Source organism: Drosophila bipectinata, chromosome 4 (genome assembly GCF_030179905.1).
Source record: "Drosophila bipectinata strain 14024-0381.07 chromosome 4, DbipHiC1v2, whole genome shotgun sequence".
Lineage (NCBI taxonomy): Eukaryota > Metazoa > Arthropoda > Insecta > Diptera > Drosophilidae > Drosophila > Drosophila bipectinata.
Genome location: NC_091740.1, coordinates 1,540,318 through 1,556,444, shown reverse-complemented (window position 1 = coordinate 1,556,444; position 16,127 = coordinate 1,540,318). Strand labels below are relative to the sequence as shown.

General features: G+C 45.0%; 1 long non-coding RNA gene across 5 annotated transcripts; it reads right to left on the bottom strand.

Annotated features, from left to right (window-relative positions):
- On the bottom strand, positions 1-7,869 carry LOC138926867 (uncharacterized). Of its 5 annotated transcripts, none has more exons than XR_011443550.1 (3): positions 6,369-7,869; positions 3,795-5,214; positions 1-2,640 (listed from the first exon to the last, which is right to left on the bottom strand). It is a non-coding gene; the product is annotated as an uncharacterized lncRNA (long non-coding RNA). The 5 variants fall into 5 exon arrangements; XR_011443552.1 differs by having other exon boundaries at positions 4,100-5,214; XR_011443554.1 differs by having other exon boundaries at positions 4,316-5,214.
- Positions 7,870-16,127: the final 8,258 nt, after the last annotated feature.

Sequence of the window (16,127 nt, the reverse complement as noted above, 5' to 3'; positions counted from 1 at the left end):
GGCCCCCCCTTTGCCCCCGGCTATCTGTCTTAGCGTGTGGGGAGATTAAATCTCCTCACAACTGTTTGGAGCGCCCGTTAATCCTCCTGAAGCCGCAGAAACCGCACGCATAGAGATTTTTACAGCGGGTTTTCACTACGAACTAAGGCGATGTTAAGGTGATTTTAAAATGTTTTTTTTTTCTTGATTGGATTATAAATTTTGGAAACTTTGTTTCGTTCTGTGGAATCCGCTTCTTAAAGCAAATAAAATTTTTTTTTTAATAAGTGTCATTGAATTCTTTAGACCATATTTTTTTGATAAAACCATGTCATTACATTAAGACGACTTAAAGGAGCAAGGAGCAAAGCGTTGTGGTCCATGAAAGTCCGCTAGAGCCCCACATAGCAACAACAAAGATGTGTAATTCTGGAAAGCTGGATTAAAGGCCGGAGCCATTATATACATAAGAATATATACTACATATTCGCGCAGTGTATGTGTCTCGAAGGTAAGAAGGCTTTCGTGCCTTTGTACAGCTGCCAGGCAACAAGACAGGGGATCTTCACCGGCGTATACCTGGGCGGTGTGCTTATTGGAGCCCAAGACGAAGGTTCCTCCCCGGCGTATGCCTGGGCGGTGTGCCTATTGGAAGCCAACCCGGATAAGGTGCCGTCCATCGTAAGGGTAAAAATTAGTCGAAACATCAAGCAGCAGAGCACGAGCAGCCCCAACAACAACTGGAGCAACCATCTATGGCGACTGGAACGGTGATTGATGAGCGACGGGCGGACGAGCGCCTATGACGCAGTCAAGCGGAAGCTGAGAATCAGCCTTAAAATAAAGAGGGCGTTTGTTAAATGTTGAGCTATTTATATTATTTTTGGGCTCGGGCAGTCACGTTGAACTGTTAATTTGGTGGAACTAGCCTTTGTTAGCTAACCGCGGTATTTTTTGCGAGCAAAGAAAGAAAAACAGTCCAATACACCTGGCGCGCCAACTACGGATTGGATTGTTCTATCCGTATCCTCCGCAATAGTTGCTCGCGGATAAGGATACGTGGACCCACATAAAATAGTCGAATAGTTTCGACTATTTCGACAATTTTCTTAATGGCTTCATTATATTTGACAGGTGAGAGAACAATATCATAATTCAGTACTAATCTCTTTGATTCCCTTATAAAGCGGAACATTTACTCGCAGCAGTTTTGGGTGAGAGGAAAGTCCTTCTATCACTTCCAATATATATGAGGTAGATACGATTGCGGTTAATTGATTGCGGCCGTCGCTGTTCCATAGATATAACCTAATCGCGTATGCATAAGGATTTGCAAACGGTGGCCATCATTTGGTCTATTTGGCTCATGACCGTCTCCATCATGCGCTCAAACATAGATTCCATCCTAACAAATAGGACGTCCATTGGATTACTTGGAAGACTGGGATCGGGATTGGGGTTGGAGTCAGACTGTGGTGCTCCGTTTTTGGCTGTGCTGGCATAGCTGATGTTAGGATTAATTTGGCGATTTTGACGATGCACACTTTACGCACTATCTCCACACTTTACGTATCTGTACTCCAGATGGCAGTACCGATCGTGTGGCCGAAGCCCTGGCAGCAATGGCATTGGGGCACATCGTCGAATTTTATTGCTGGCCGAAGCCACCGTGCTGCATAGCCGCTTGACTTGAAAGGCCTCCTTGTTGCTTTTGGCTGGCTCGAGGCTAATAAAAAAAATGTTTAGTGGCTTCTTCGTACCGTTTCGCGTGGGATTGTGTATATCCCTGACTTTGTGTCCATGGCGGCTAAAACACTCATTAATATCCTCCGGGCCGTGGAAAAGTGGAGGCCTTTAACGACGATCCGATCGCGCTCGTCTCGGGGCTGGAATGTGTGGAATCGATGGTTATTTTCGCTCAGGAACTTTTTCAGTGTTGAGTAAGTATCCTTCTAGGTCACTTCAAGATCCACACCTAAGATGCGGGAAATGTCTTTGGAGAGGCCCTTGATACCGTTTTTTCCGCAGATCGCTTGGTCTTCTTGTCATCTTTGTTCTGCATACCGTCAACCTCCATGTCGGTGTCACGATCTTCATCGTCTTAATCAGATAGAATTTCATACTAGTTGTTTTCAATATTAGCCTTAGATGGAGCTCTGGCTGCTTCGCTGTTGGTTGGTTCGTCTTCCATGATGAGTTTTTTAGCAGACTTTCACTTCATTTCTCCATGCTCGGAGTCGCTGGAATCGTCATCTAGAAAATTAGAATAGGCCTTCTTTATGGAAAGCGGCTCAGTTTTGATGGAACTGGGGGGTCTTGTCAGCCCATTGTGTTGGTTTTGCCCGAGATTGGCCGCAAGATTATGTAAATAAGAGTGGTTTAATATTTGTTTGGTGTTTGAAAAATTTTTTTAATTTTGTTCCTTTTTTTTTAACAAACAATAAAACGATACGTTAGGTTCAAAACCTATTTGATGATTGAATCGTTTAGACGTTTGTCTTACTGGCCATATTCCATATGTCCATATGGGCCATATGGTGGCTTTGTAAATAAGGGTTTCGAAGAAGTTCGCAGCTTTGATTTTCTTCCCATTAGCCAATAAAACGCCTTGAGCCTCATGTTGCTTCCAAGTAAGCCTCCTGTCGAGTCCAGGAAAATTCTCTATAAAAAACGATAAAAAGACATAAGCTTGCATTTTGATCCATTAAGTATTAAATCGTTAGCTGAACACCATTTTTGAAAGTCATCAAGGTGAGATGGATTTGTACTGAAGACAAAGCTTTACATCATCTGCATACATAAGAACTAGAGAGTTCGTTAAAGCAGGTGGCAACTCATTTATAAAAAGAGTAAATAACAACGGGCCAAGATGACTTCCTTGGACTCCAAATGTAGCACGGACCAGACGGGAATGTTTGTTTTTAAATAAGACTCCTTGTGTCCTTCCATCTAATTAGCTGGAGATCCACGTTAAGAGGTCTGTAGAAAATCCCAGTATATTCAATTTACTCAGCAAAAGTGAGTGATTGACTGAATTAAATGCTTTGCGAAAGATATGTAAATTACATCGGTTTAATATCCCTTACGAAAGCCATCTATGACAAAGGATGTCAACTCCAATAAGTTCGTGGTGGTGGACGCTTAATAAAGCCGTGCATTTTTCAAAATACTTTGGAATTGCCGACCATTTAGAGATGCCTCTGTAGTTGGCAGCCTCAGACTTTTTCTCTTTTTTATGTAGGGGAATTATAAATGATTCCTTCCACTTAAGGGGAAAAATCGAGGTTTCCAAAGATAAGTTGAAAAGTCTAAGTAGAGGTTTGCACAGAGCCCTGGAACAGTATTTTAGCACACAGCCTGGTACTCCATCGGGGCCTGGCGAATAAATGGGTTTGACCCTTAAAAGACCAGATAATAAGTTGTTCTCAGAAAAAGACGGACAGAAAATAAGATTTGCTGCTTGAATGTTATATGCGTAAGGCTGATCAGTCAATTTTGGAGGAGAATAAGTTGTTTGAAAAAATTCTGCGAATAGATCGGCAATGGCCTGATCAGAAGTCGCAGAGGAATTTTCAAACGTAAGCAGGGGTGAAAAAGATACGTGTTTACGCTTAGTGTTTACAAAATTATAAAACTGCTTTGGATCCTGAGTAAATTGTATCCGGCAGCGGTCAATATAATTCCTATAACATTCAGCGTTATGCACGGTAAAATTCGACCGAGCTAGTAGGTATCTTGAGAAATCAACACTACTGCAGGTTTTTTTATATTTAAGTAAAAGCTTATTTTTTTTATTTTTTAAGTTAGCGAGGCACCTTGTAAACCAAGGAGGATTTGTTGAAGCGGACGGATATTTCCAAGGCACACATGAGTCAAAAAATTTATTTAAAGTAAAATAAAATTTTTCTAAAGTGACATTAAGATCAGTGCACGCCAGAATATCAGACCAGTCAAATGTATCAACAAGGCTATTAAGTTTCTGAAAATCAGCTTTACGGAAACAGCGAATCTTATTTACCACGCTCGGAGACAACTGATCGATACCAGGAGTGGTTTCGATTGAGACCTCCAGTGTGGGGTGATATGGATGCTCTGGGGATGAAAGGGGAAAAGCTCTTACGCACTATCTCCACACTTTACGTATCTGTACTCCAGATGGCAGTACCGATCGTGTGGCCGAAGCACTGGCAGCAATGGCAATGGGGCACATCGTCGAATTTTATTGCTGGCTCAACCATAACCACCGTGCTGCATAGCCGCTTGACTTGAAAGGCCTCCTTGTTGCTTTTGGCTGGCTCGAGGCTAATAAAAAAAATGTTTAGTGGCTTCTTCGTACCTTTTCGCGTGGGATTGTGTATATCCCTGACTTTGTGTCCATGGCGGCTAAAACACTCCTTAATATCCTCCGGGCCGTGGAAAGTGGAGGCCTTCAACGACGATCCGATCGCGCTCGTCTCGGGGCTGGAATGTGTGGAATCGATGGTTATTTTCGCTCAGGAACTTTTTCAGTGTTGAGTAAGTATCCTTCTAGGTCACTTCAACATCCACACCTAAGATGCGGGAAATGTCTTTGGAGAGGCCGTTGATACCGTTTTTTCCGCAGATCGCTTGGTCTTCTTGTCATCTTTGTTCTGCATACCGTCAACCTCCATGTCGGTGTCATGATCTTCATCGTCTTAATCAGATAGAATTTCATACTAGTTGTTTTCAATATTAGCCTTAGATGGAGCTCTGGCTGCTTCGCTGTTGGTTGGTTCGTCTTCCATGATGAGTTTTTTAGCAGACTTTCACTTCATTTCTCCATGCTCGGAGTCGCTGGAATCGTCATCTAGAAAATTAGAATAGGCCTTCTTTATGCAAAGCGGCTCAGTTTTGATGGAACTGGGGGGTCTTGCCAGCCCATTGTGTTGGTTTTGCCCGAGATTGGCCGCAAGATTATGTAAATAAGAGTGGTTTAATATTTGTTTGGTGTTTGAAAAATTTTTTTAATTTTGTTCCTTTTTTTTAACAAACAATGAAACGATACGTTAGGTTCAAAACCTATTTGATGATTGAATCGTTTAGACGTTTGTCTTACTGGCCATATTCCATATGTCCATATGGGCCATATGGTGGCTTTGTAAATAAGGGTTTCGAAGAAGTTCGCAGCTTTGATTTTCTTCCCATTAGCCAATAAAACGCCTTGAGCCTCATGTTGCTTCCAAGTAAGCCTCCTGTCTAGTCCAGGAAAATTCTCTATAAAAAACGATAAAAAGACATAAGCTTGCATTTTGATCCATTAAGTATTAAATCGTTAGCTGAACACCATTTTTGAAAGTCATCAAGGTGAGATGGATTTGTACTGAAGACAAAGCTTTACATCATCTGCATACATAAGAACTAGAGAGTTCGTTAAAGCAGGTGGCAACTCATTTATAAAAAGAGTAAATAACAACGGGCCAAGATGACTTCCTTGGACTCCAAATGTAGCACGGACCAGACGGGAATGTTTGTTTTTAAATAAGACTCCTTGTGTCCTTCCATCTAATTAGCTGGAGATCCACGTTAAGAGGTCTGTAGAAAATCCCAGTATATTCAATTTACTCAGCAAAAGTGAGTGATTGACTGAATTAAATGCTTTGCGAAAGATATGTAAATTACATCGGTTTAATATCCCTTACGAAAGCCATCTATGACAAAGGATGTCAACTCCAATAAGTTCGTGGTGGTGGACGCTTAATAAAGCCGTGCATTTTTCAAAATACTTTGGAATTGCCGACCATTTAGAGATGCCTCTGTAGTTGGCAGCCTCAGACTTTTTCTCTTTTTTATGTAGGGGAATTATAAATGATTCCTTCCACTTAAGGGGAAAAATCGAGGTTTCCAAAGATAAGTTGAAAAGTCTAAGTAGAGGTTTGCACAGAGCCCTGGAACAGTATTTTAGCACACAGCCTGGTACTCCATCGGGGCCTGGCGAATAAATGGGTTTGACCCTTAAAAGACCAGATAATAAGTTGTTCTCAGAAAAAGACGGACAGAAAATAAGATTTGCTGCTTGAATGTTATATGCGTAAGGCTGATCAGTCAATTTTGGAGGAGAATAAGTTGTTTGAAAAAATTCTGCGAATAGATCGGCAATGGCCTGATCAGAAGTCGCAGAGGAATTTTCAAACGTAAGCAGGGGTGAAAAAGATACGTGTTTACGCTTAGTGTTTACAAAATTATAAAACTGCTTTGGATCCTGAGTAAATTGTATCCGGCAGCGGTCAATATAATTCCTATAACATTCAGCGTTATGCACGGTAAAATTCGACCGAGCTAGTAGGTATCTTGAGAAATCAACACTACTGCAGGTTTTTTTATATTTAAGTAAAAGCTTATTTTTTTTATTTTTTAAGTTAGCGAGGCACCTTGTAAACCAAGGAGGATTTGTTGAAGCGGACGGATATTTCCAAGGCACACATGAGTCAAAAAATTTATTTAAAGTAAAATAAAATTTTTCTAAAGTGACATTAAGATCAGTGCACGCCAGAATATCAGACCAGTCAAATGTATCAACAAGGCTATTAAGTTTCTGAAAATCAGCTTTACGGAAACAGCGAATCTTATTTACCACGCTCGGAGACAACTGATCGATACCAGGAGTGGTTTCGATTGAGACCTCCAGTGTGGGGTGATATGGATGCTCTGGGGATGAAAGGGGAAAAGCTCTTACGCACTATCTCCACACTTTACGTATCTGTACTCCAGATGGCAGTACCGATCGTGTGGCCGAAGCACTGGCAGCAATGGCAATGGGGCACATCGTCGAATTTTATTGCTGGCTCAACCATAACCACCGTGCTGCATAGCCGCTTGACTTGAAAGGCCTCCTTGTTGCTTTTGGCTGGCTCGAGGCTAATAAAAAAAATGTTTAGTGGCTTCTTCGTACCTTTTCGCGTGGGATTGTGTATATCCCTGACTTTGTGTCCATGGCGGCTAAAACACTCCTTAATATCCTCCGGGCCGTGGAAAGTGGAGGCCTTCAACGACGATCCGATCGCGCTCGTCTCGGGGCTGGAATGTGTGGAATCGATGGTTATTTTCGCTCAGGAACTTTTTCAGTGTTGAGTAAGTATCCTTCTAGGTCACTTCAACATCCACACCTAAGATGCGGGAAATGTCTTTGGAGAGGCCGTTGATACCGTTTTTTCCGCAGATCGCTTGGTCTTCTTGTCATCTTTGTTCTGCATACCGTCAACCTCCATGTCGGTGTCATGATCTTCATCGTCTTAATCAGATAGAATTTCATACTAGTTGTTTTCAATATTAGCCTTAGATGGAGCTCTGGCTGCTTCGCTGTTGGTTGGTTCGTCTTCCATGATGAGTTTTTTAGCAGACTTTCACTTCATTTCTCCATGCTCGGAGTCGCTGGAATCGTCATCTAGAAAATTAGAATAGGCCTTCTTTATGCAAAGCGGCTCAGTTTTGATGGAACTGGGGGGTCTTGCCAGCCCATTGTGTTGGTTTTGCCCGAGATTGGCCGCAAGATTATGTAAATAAGAGTGGTTTAATATTTGTTTGGTGTTTGAAAAATTTTTTTAATTTTGTTCCTTTTTTTTAACAAACAATGAAACGATACGTTAGGTTCAAAACCTATTTGATGATTGAATCGTTTAGACGTTTGTCTTACTGGCCATATTCCATATGTCCATATGGGCCATATGGTGGCTTTGTAAATAAGGGTTTCGAAGAAGTTCGCAGCTTTGATTTTCTTCCCATTAGCCAATAAAACGCCTTGAGCCTCATGTTGCACTGCTTTCTCCTCTTAGTTAGATATGGCTTCCAAGTAAGCCTCCTGTCGAGTGTGAAAGCTAGTTATTACGGGTTTTTACCTGCGGGAAGAGGGAGCTGTTGAGACGGGCCGGTGGGCAGTTTCCGGGTCAAAGAGAAAAGGTTGTGGCAGTGTATTTGGCTTTGTTAACCTTAATATTGCATCTTCTCTGCCAACCGCTGAGCAGGTACAGCTGCTCTCACATGACAACAGCTGTGGAAAAATTTTTTTTATGAGCTTGATACTTGGAGGTGGCAAGTATCCGTTTTAATGAAATTGCACTTATACCATCATCGCCCGTGGCCTTGTTGTTGTTCAACATGGAAATCTGAGCGGCTGTCCCCTCTTTTGTTACAGGTTCAATTGGGACGGCATCTCGTGCTGGCTCTGCTAAGAGTCGGACTGTTTCGGCTACCTCTTTTGACGAGCAGCGGTCGTACGTAGTAAACATAGAAGCCCAGTCTGGTACCGTTGGCCTACCCGCTTAGTCGTTCATTTCAAGATGCCCAGGGCCCGTCGCTGGCTTCACCCCAAAGTTCTCGATTTTGTAGTAAAGTGGACTCGATTGTCGTCTCACTGTTTCATGGTCCACCGTACTTTAGTAGTCGATTCACACCCTCTAGGTGTTTATGAGCGTCACAGACGATCCCTCGTCGAGCAGTGCATATGTGTTCACCTCCCTCGTTCTTCCCGTACAGCGTCACGGTGCGGCATTTCCTGGCCCCTCTGGTTCTCATTTTCCATGTGCCCTGCGCTTCTCAGGCTTATTGCATGGGACATGGAAATGTTACTCATTATTGGATCCGCTGTGTCGCCAGTTTGCTTATATTTTTGGAAAATGTTTTGATGTCAAACTGTTCCTTTGGCTAATCTACACCTACGAATCAATAAGCTTTTTAGTCTGGAGTTATAGACTTTTTAGTCTGCTTGCCTACTGAATCGATAGTATAGCCGTAGGTTTGTTGTTGTTTTGCCCAATCGTATAAGTATGCAAGAAAAATTGGCTAAGAATCCATGCTTTTAAAGTCCGGAAAGTCAATTTAAGTCCGATGTGAAAGTAACAGGACAAAATATATGATCTTTTGTTTTTTGGGTCGATGTTCGAATGTTGTTGAGATGTAACTTTCTAAAAATGTAATTATCATAATAATTTTTTTTTTTTTTTTTTATTTTAACGTTGCTTTTATTTCTTGAATCTTCTCTTTGCGAGACTAACAAGAGGTGTATCAAATCTTATATTTTTAACTTAACTAACAGTCATATTGACTGATACGGAGTTAGACGGCCCTAAAAATCGATTGCTGGGTTGGGAGGTCGTTGCGTCTAAGGCGGGATACGCTAGAAACCCGAGTCAATCCCCGAGCGAGAAAATTTGGGTGCGAAGACAGTTTTTCTTTGTATGACTCTTTTTGCTTCTGGATTTCGTCTTTCACTGCGAGGATGCCCAGATCCCGGTGGATGTTTTCGTTGCGAACATACCAAGGTGCCCCTGTGATAGTTCTCAGGATTTTTGATTGTGCGCGCTGTATGATGTCTATGTTGCTGCTGCTCGCGTTCCCCCACAGCTGGGAGCCATACGTCCAGATTGGCTTTAGGACTGAATTGTACAGTAGTAACTTGTAGTCTAGGCACAGTGGCGATCGTGAGTTTATGATCCAGTGGAGGCTGCTGGCTTTCAGTTTTAGATGCATCTTTTTGCATTCGATGTGCTTACGCCAGGTAAGTCGTCTATCAAGGTGAACGCCAAGGTACGTTACGTCGTTAGCTTGAGGGATCTGCATACCGTTTAGTAAAAGCGGAGGGCATGTTTGTCTATTAAGAGTAAACGTTATATGTTTACACTTTTGTTCGTTTATTTTAATGCGCCAGTCGGACAGCCACCTTTCCACTATTGTGAGATGATTAGCCAGTTGGGTTGTTGCCTGCGTTGGGCATCTGGAGCGACTAAGAATAGCGGTATCATCGGCGAACGTTGACGTTGTTAGTTGTGCGCTCGTAGGAATATCCGCAGTATACAAAACATATAGACACGGCCCGAGTGCGCTTCCCTGTGGAACTCCAGCTTCGATGGTGTAGTCGCCCGAAGTAGCTGCGTTGCATCTCACTGAGAATACCCTATTGAAGAGGTATGATTCCAGTAGCTTGTGGGTGTATGTTGGCAAATACGTTTTAATTTTGTGCATGAGTCCGATGAGCCAAACTCGGTCGAAAGCTTGAGATACGTCGAGGAAAATAGCGCTGCAGTATTCTCGTTGTTCGAAGGCTGAGCGTATTTCGGATGTTAATCTGTTCACTTGTTCGATGGTTCCATGGTATCTTCGAAAGCCAAATTGGTGTGCCGGGATGATATTGCAAGCTTCCAGATGTGGTATTATGCGAGTTAACAAGCATTTTTCAAACAGTTTAGACAAACAAGATAGAAGGCTTATTGGTCTGTATGATGACGGAATTGTGTGGTCTTTTCCAGGCTTCGGTATCATTATAATAATGGATTTCTTCCACTTTTTTGGGAAATAGCCAAGATTAATGATTCCATTAAATAGTTTGCAGACGACCTCTATAGCGCATTTTGGAAGTTCGATCAGCATCTTTGGGGTCAATAGGTCACCACCGGGAGCCTTTTTTGGTTTTAGCCCTCTTATGACTTTTTCGATTTCGTTCGGCCGGAATGGAGGTGCGGCTGGCTGAGGGGAGGACTCTGGCTGAATTACTGGCAGGAGGAATGAATTTGAGGCTGGGTTTGGCTGGAAGACACTTTGGAGATGTGTGGCGAATGTTTCAGCTCGGTCTTCGTTGCTGCGAGCCCAGCATCCCGAAGAGTTTCTTATCGGGGTGGTCGTTTCAATTGGGGCACTAAGATTTGGGTGGGCCCTCCACAGGGGGTACTTTGTGCTTGTTGGCGAGAGATTCTGGATGTACCTCAGCTGTGCATTTTCTTCCTGTTGGTGAAGAGCCTGGTCGAGTGATCGGGTTGCTTCCTTAAGGCGTTGTTTTGAAGCTGGCGATCTGCTGTTTTGCCAATCACGACGCGTGCGCCTCTTTTCTCGCACGAGCTGTTCGATTTGCTGATTAGATTTGAAGTGTTTGTTTCGGTCTACTTCTTTCCTATGAGGAGTAGAGATTTTAGCTGCCGCAACGAGTACTTCTTCCAGGGCGCTCGTAGTGTAGTCGATGTCCGATTCCATGTTAAAATCCGGGGCGAGTTCTATGTGGGCACTCACGTACTTTTTGTATTTTAGCCAGTTTGTTTTTGTCGTCGTCAGACTGAAGGGGTGTTCGGTTATTTCTGGGCTTTGAAGAAGCGTTAGAAGCACAGGCGAGTGGTCTGATGATAAGTCCGAGACTGCTTTGGCACTTATTAGATTGCGAGGTATGTTTTTTGTCACTGCAAAATCAATAAGGTCTGGGAGCTTTCGTGAGTCTGTTGGCCAGTATGTGGGACTTCCAGGGGAAACGTAGTCCAGTTTATTTTTCACATTTATAATTGCATTGTACAATTGTCTTCCTTTGGGAGTCACTAGACGTGATCCCCAGTGCGTATGTTTGGCGTTGTAGTCTCCTGCGGCTATAAATCGATCCCCAAGTGAATTGTAGAAGTCCATAAATTGTCCTTCCGAGATTGAGAAGCGAGGAGGGCAGTAAACGGCAGCAATTGAAAGGATTCCGTTGCTTGACTGAATTTGTATCGATGTGGCCTGCAAGAAGTTTGTTGCAAACCTTTTGTAAAATGGTGTTTAATTCGTTCTCTGATTAGAACTCCAGTTCCGCCGTGGGCTTTCCCATCTGGATGATCTGTGCGGTAGATTGTGTAGCCTCTTATATGAAAGTTGTATTTGCTTGTAAGATGCGTTTCCACCAGTAGCATAACGTCAATATGGTTTTCGGTCAAGAATTGTGACAATTCTAGTTTATGCCGTGAGACACCATTGGCGTTCCACATTGATATTCGTAGCGCCTGCATAGATTATTTGGACTGTTGTGCTACGAGCAGCTGTATCACCATGTTCTGGTTTTGAACAAGCGTTTGCATGGTCGTTTTCATGAATGACATAAGCTCCATCATACTTTGTTGGAGGGTAAGCATCATAGTTTCCGTTTTGCTGTGTGGCTGTTCTGGGGCCTGTTGAGCGCTTTGAGAGTTAGGCTGAATTGGAATTTCCCTTCCAGATCGTAGAGCATCGGCATAGGAGAAGCCGTTGGTGGTGTTTAGTGGACCGAATGAGGATCTCGCAGCTTTGGCGAAGAAGACGTCTGGCGTGGTTTTTGACGAAACGTACGCATTCTGTGGATTTTGGTTGCGCGTTGCGGTCGCTTGACGCATGCGACTCTTTAACTCCTTGTACACAATACATCCTCTATAGTTTGCCGTATGGCTGCCTCCGCAGTTTCCACATTTCTTCACGGTACTGTCCTTGTTTGTAGTGCAGCAAGCAGACTTGTGGGCGTCCCCGCAGACTACACAGACAGCCCGAAGTGTGCAGTAAGACCTTGTGTGTCCATACTCTTGACAATTAGTGCATTGCACTGGACCGTTACATTTATGTGGCTCTTCAACAGTGATTTTCCGATGCAAAAGATATTGCAGGTTGTAGATTGGGTGGACTTCGTTCTTCTTCAGCGACCTGCTTTCAGGCTCGAGCTCGACCTTGAAGAGGGGTTGTGGCTTTTTATCTTTATTTAGAATGTTAATAACATTCTTGGCGGCGAAGCCCTTTTCTTTAAGGGCGGTTTTTATTTCCTCGGCGGTAACATCAGGTTCTATTCCCTTTACTACCACTTGTAGGCCCTTACTGCTTTTCAGCTGGTACGTGTAATAGTTTTTCTGTACAGTGTCCAGATATTTTGACACTATTCGGAAGTGCTCTTCAGTCTTGGTTTGCACCTTTGTTTCATGGATGTTCCCTTTGATAAGCGGAACAACATGAAAGTTTTCACCGTTCCCGATCAACGACGCAATTTTGTTGACCAGGGCACTCGAGCTTTTTTCCCTAATATAGATTGGAGGGGGCTTGGGTTTTTTTGCGGTGTCTTGGGCTGGTTGGTTTTCCTCAGCCTCCGCCAGTAGGGCAAATCTGTTAGTAGTGGATCTGTCTGGTTCATTATCGTTATTCAGGACACGGTTAATTTTTGTTTTGTTGCCTGCCGGATTACTCTGCGGGCTAAGCTTGCGCTTAATTTGGATGTAGCGATCCATTCCAGTCTGTGTGGCCGTTGCCGCTTTGGCACTTTCCGAGGTTGTTGTTTTTGTACTCGCTGTAGTCGTTGACGTCGTGGTACTTTGAGTTGCAGGGGTTTTCGCTGTTGTTGCAGAAGTTGTAGCGCTGCTTGTTGTTGGTGCGAAATTTGTTTCCGATATTGGAGGGGAGGTTTTACACTGCGAACTCCATGACGCGGGAGTCGGAGTGAGCAGAGCGGGTGAGCAAGACCGTGCCCTTTGGGTTTCAGCGGTCAGTAAAGCCGGGTTGCTTTTAAGCGCCGATTTTTCCGCTTCGGTATCGCGGGTTGAAAAGTAAGAGTAGAAGCCGTTTCTTTGGTTCACTGAACTTCTACGCTCGTGAATGTCGTGAACACTTGAATGTCGGAGTGTCCAAGGCCGGTCCTCCTACTCAACGCAACACCTCCTACTGATTCGCTTCAATGCGCCTCCCTATATACTGTGTTACGAACTGTCTTTTCTGCTTCCGCTCGGCACATTTGCCGCGGCTAGCTCACAGAGTTTCGTGGATCCGTTCCACCGAATTTATAGATTCGACGTGATTGCCCAAGCCCAGAAAGTAATACAAATAGCTCGCAGTTTCCACACTCTTTATTTTGAGACCTCTTTACACTAAAAAAGGCTTTCTTCTCTTTTCTCCGTTGCTCCTTCCATTTCTGCTGGCTCCATCGTCGGCGTCCTCTGCGGGTTGTTCAGGATACGCCACCGCTACTCCTGTTGCCGCGCTGCTAGCGATTCCGCTACCCTCCGCCCTTTTGCCTTGAGAAACACCCCCTTGGGTCGACTACGACTGGTCAGACGATTGGCAATGATCTTTCGCCCCCTACTCCCGAGAACCTCCATGCATACGCGCCGGAGGGCCGGGATTAGAGGTTGGCTGCGGTCTGTCGCCTCCACTACACCGGGACACCCTGCATACGCTCCGGTGCCAGGTTTGGAAGTTGCCTAAGCGTGTTGCCTTCGCTACACCGGGACACCGTGCATTCGCTCCGGCGCCAGGTTTGGAAGTTGCCGTGTGACGTCTCCGCTACACCGGGACACCGTGCATACGCTCCGGTGCCAGGTTTGGAAGCCGCCGTGTGACTGACCGTATGTCGCGCTCCCGCTACACCGGGACACCGTGCATACGCGCCGGCGAACCCGAGTTTGTAGTGGCGGGGCTGGTGACCAGGGTGTTCTCCCTCGGTCTTTGACTTGGGCGTGTGATCCCAAGTAGGCCTCCTTGTTTCGCAGGATCACGCCTGTTGGTTGTGATTTCAAGAGTCGGTAAGGCATACGCTAGACTTATCCTTTCCCCACATCGTTGGAAGGCTACCTGCCGTGTTCGGGAATGAGCCAACTCGACTACACGACCCTGGGTTTTCAGAGGAAAGTCCAGCAATGGATCCTTTCCTTATTGTCTATTCGCTCTCCTTGCGCTTGGCTGTCGGACTCTCCAAAGGCGGTCCTTTAACTCAAACAAACCGAATCCCTTTTAGAAACGGCTTAACACTTGAATGGCGGACTCTCCACAGGCGGTCCTCCAACTCAACGCTACAAGCTTCCTAAAAAGACTCGTCCCGAGCCGCTCCAATGGGCCTCCTTTTATACTGACTGGAGCGCCCGTTAATCCTCCTGGATCCTGCTCTTGCCGTTAATCCTGCTTCCAGAATCAGGCCACTTTCCCGTTGGCGGGTCGCTGTCCGTGGCTCCTCGTTTCCCCCGGTCACGGATCTCTGCTGCTGGCATGTGGTGCACCGGTGGGCTTCCAGGGCCCGCTGCACTCTGCGTCGCAACCCCCCCTTTGATCCTTGCCGCTCCTTTGCTGCTCACCCCGCCACACTTTCTAAGGCACGAATGCGCATCGTGGTGATTCCCCCACTGGACTACTTTCCCCACGTTGCTCCGGGAACCGTTATGTTCCACGTCTATTCCTTCTTCCCGGGTGGCGGCGTTTACCCTTTCACCGGCCACCGTTACGTTCCACGTGGATTCCGTCCTCCCACGGGTAGCCCTTCACCGGAACCCAAGGTAACTGGCTTTCACCTTTCCCCCAACCCCCCGTACTGATCCTGGCGACATTCCCTTGGGCTGCCAGGTTGATGACCTCCTCGGCCCCCCCTTTGCCCCCGGCTATCTGTCTTAGCGTGTGGGGAGATTAAATCTCCTCACAACTGTTTGGAGCGCCCGTTAATCCTCCTGAAGCCGCAGAAACCGCACGCATAGAGATTTTTACAGCGGGTTTTCACTACGAACTAAGGCGATGTTAAGGTGATTTTAAAATGTTTTTTTTTTCTTGATTGGATTATAAATTTTGGAAACTTTGTTTCGTTCTGTGGAATCCGCTTCTTAAAGCAAATAAAATTTTTTTTTTTAATAAGTGTCATTGAATTCTTTAGACCATATTTTTTTGATAAAACCATGTCATTACATTAAGACGACTTAAAGGAGCAAGGAGCAAAGCGTTGTGGTCCATGAAAGTCCGCTAGAGCCCCACATAGCAACAACAAAGATGTGTAATTCTGGAAAGCTGGATTAAAGGCCGGAGCCATTATATACATAAGAATATATACTACATATTCGCGCAGTGTATGTGTCTCGAAGGTAAGAAGGCTTTCGTGCCTTTGTACAGCTGCCAGGCAACAAGACAGGGGATCTTCACCGGCGTATACCTGGGCGGTGTGCTTATTGGAGCCCAAGACGAAGGTTCCTCCCCGGCGTATGCCTGGGCGGTGTGCCTATTGGAAGCCAACCCGGATAAGGTGCCGTCCATCGTAAGGGTAAAAATTAGTCGAAACATCAAGCAGCAGAGCACGAGCAGCCCCAACAACAACTGGAGCAACCATCTATGGCGACTGGAACGGTGATTGATGAGCGACGGGCGGACGAGCGCCTATGACGCAGTCAAGCGGAAGCTGAGAATCAGCCTTAAAATAAAGAGGGCGTTTGTTAAATGTTGAGCTATTTATATTATTTTTGGGCTCGGGCAGTCACGTTGAACTGTTAATTTGGTGGAACTAGCCTTTGTTAGCTAACCGCGGTATTTTTTGCGAGCAAAGAAAGAAAAACAGTCCAATACACCTGGCGCGCCAACTACGGATTGGATTGTTCTATCCGTATCCTCCGCAATAGTTGCTCGCGGATAAGGATACGTGGACCCAC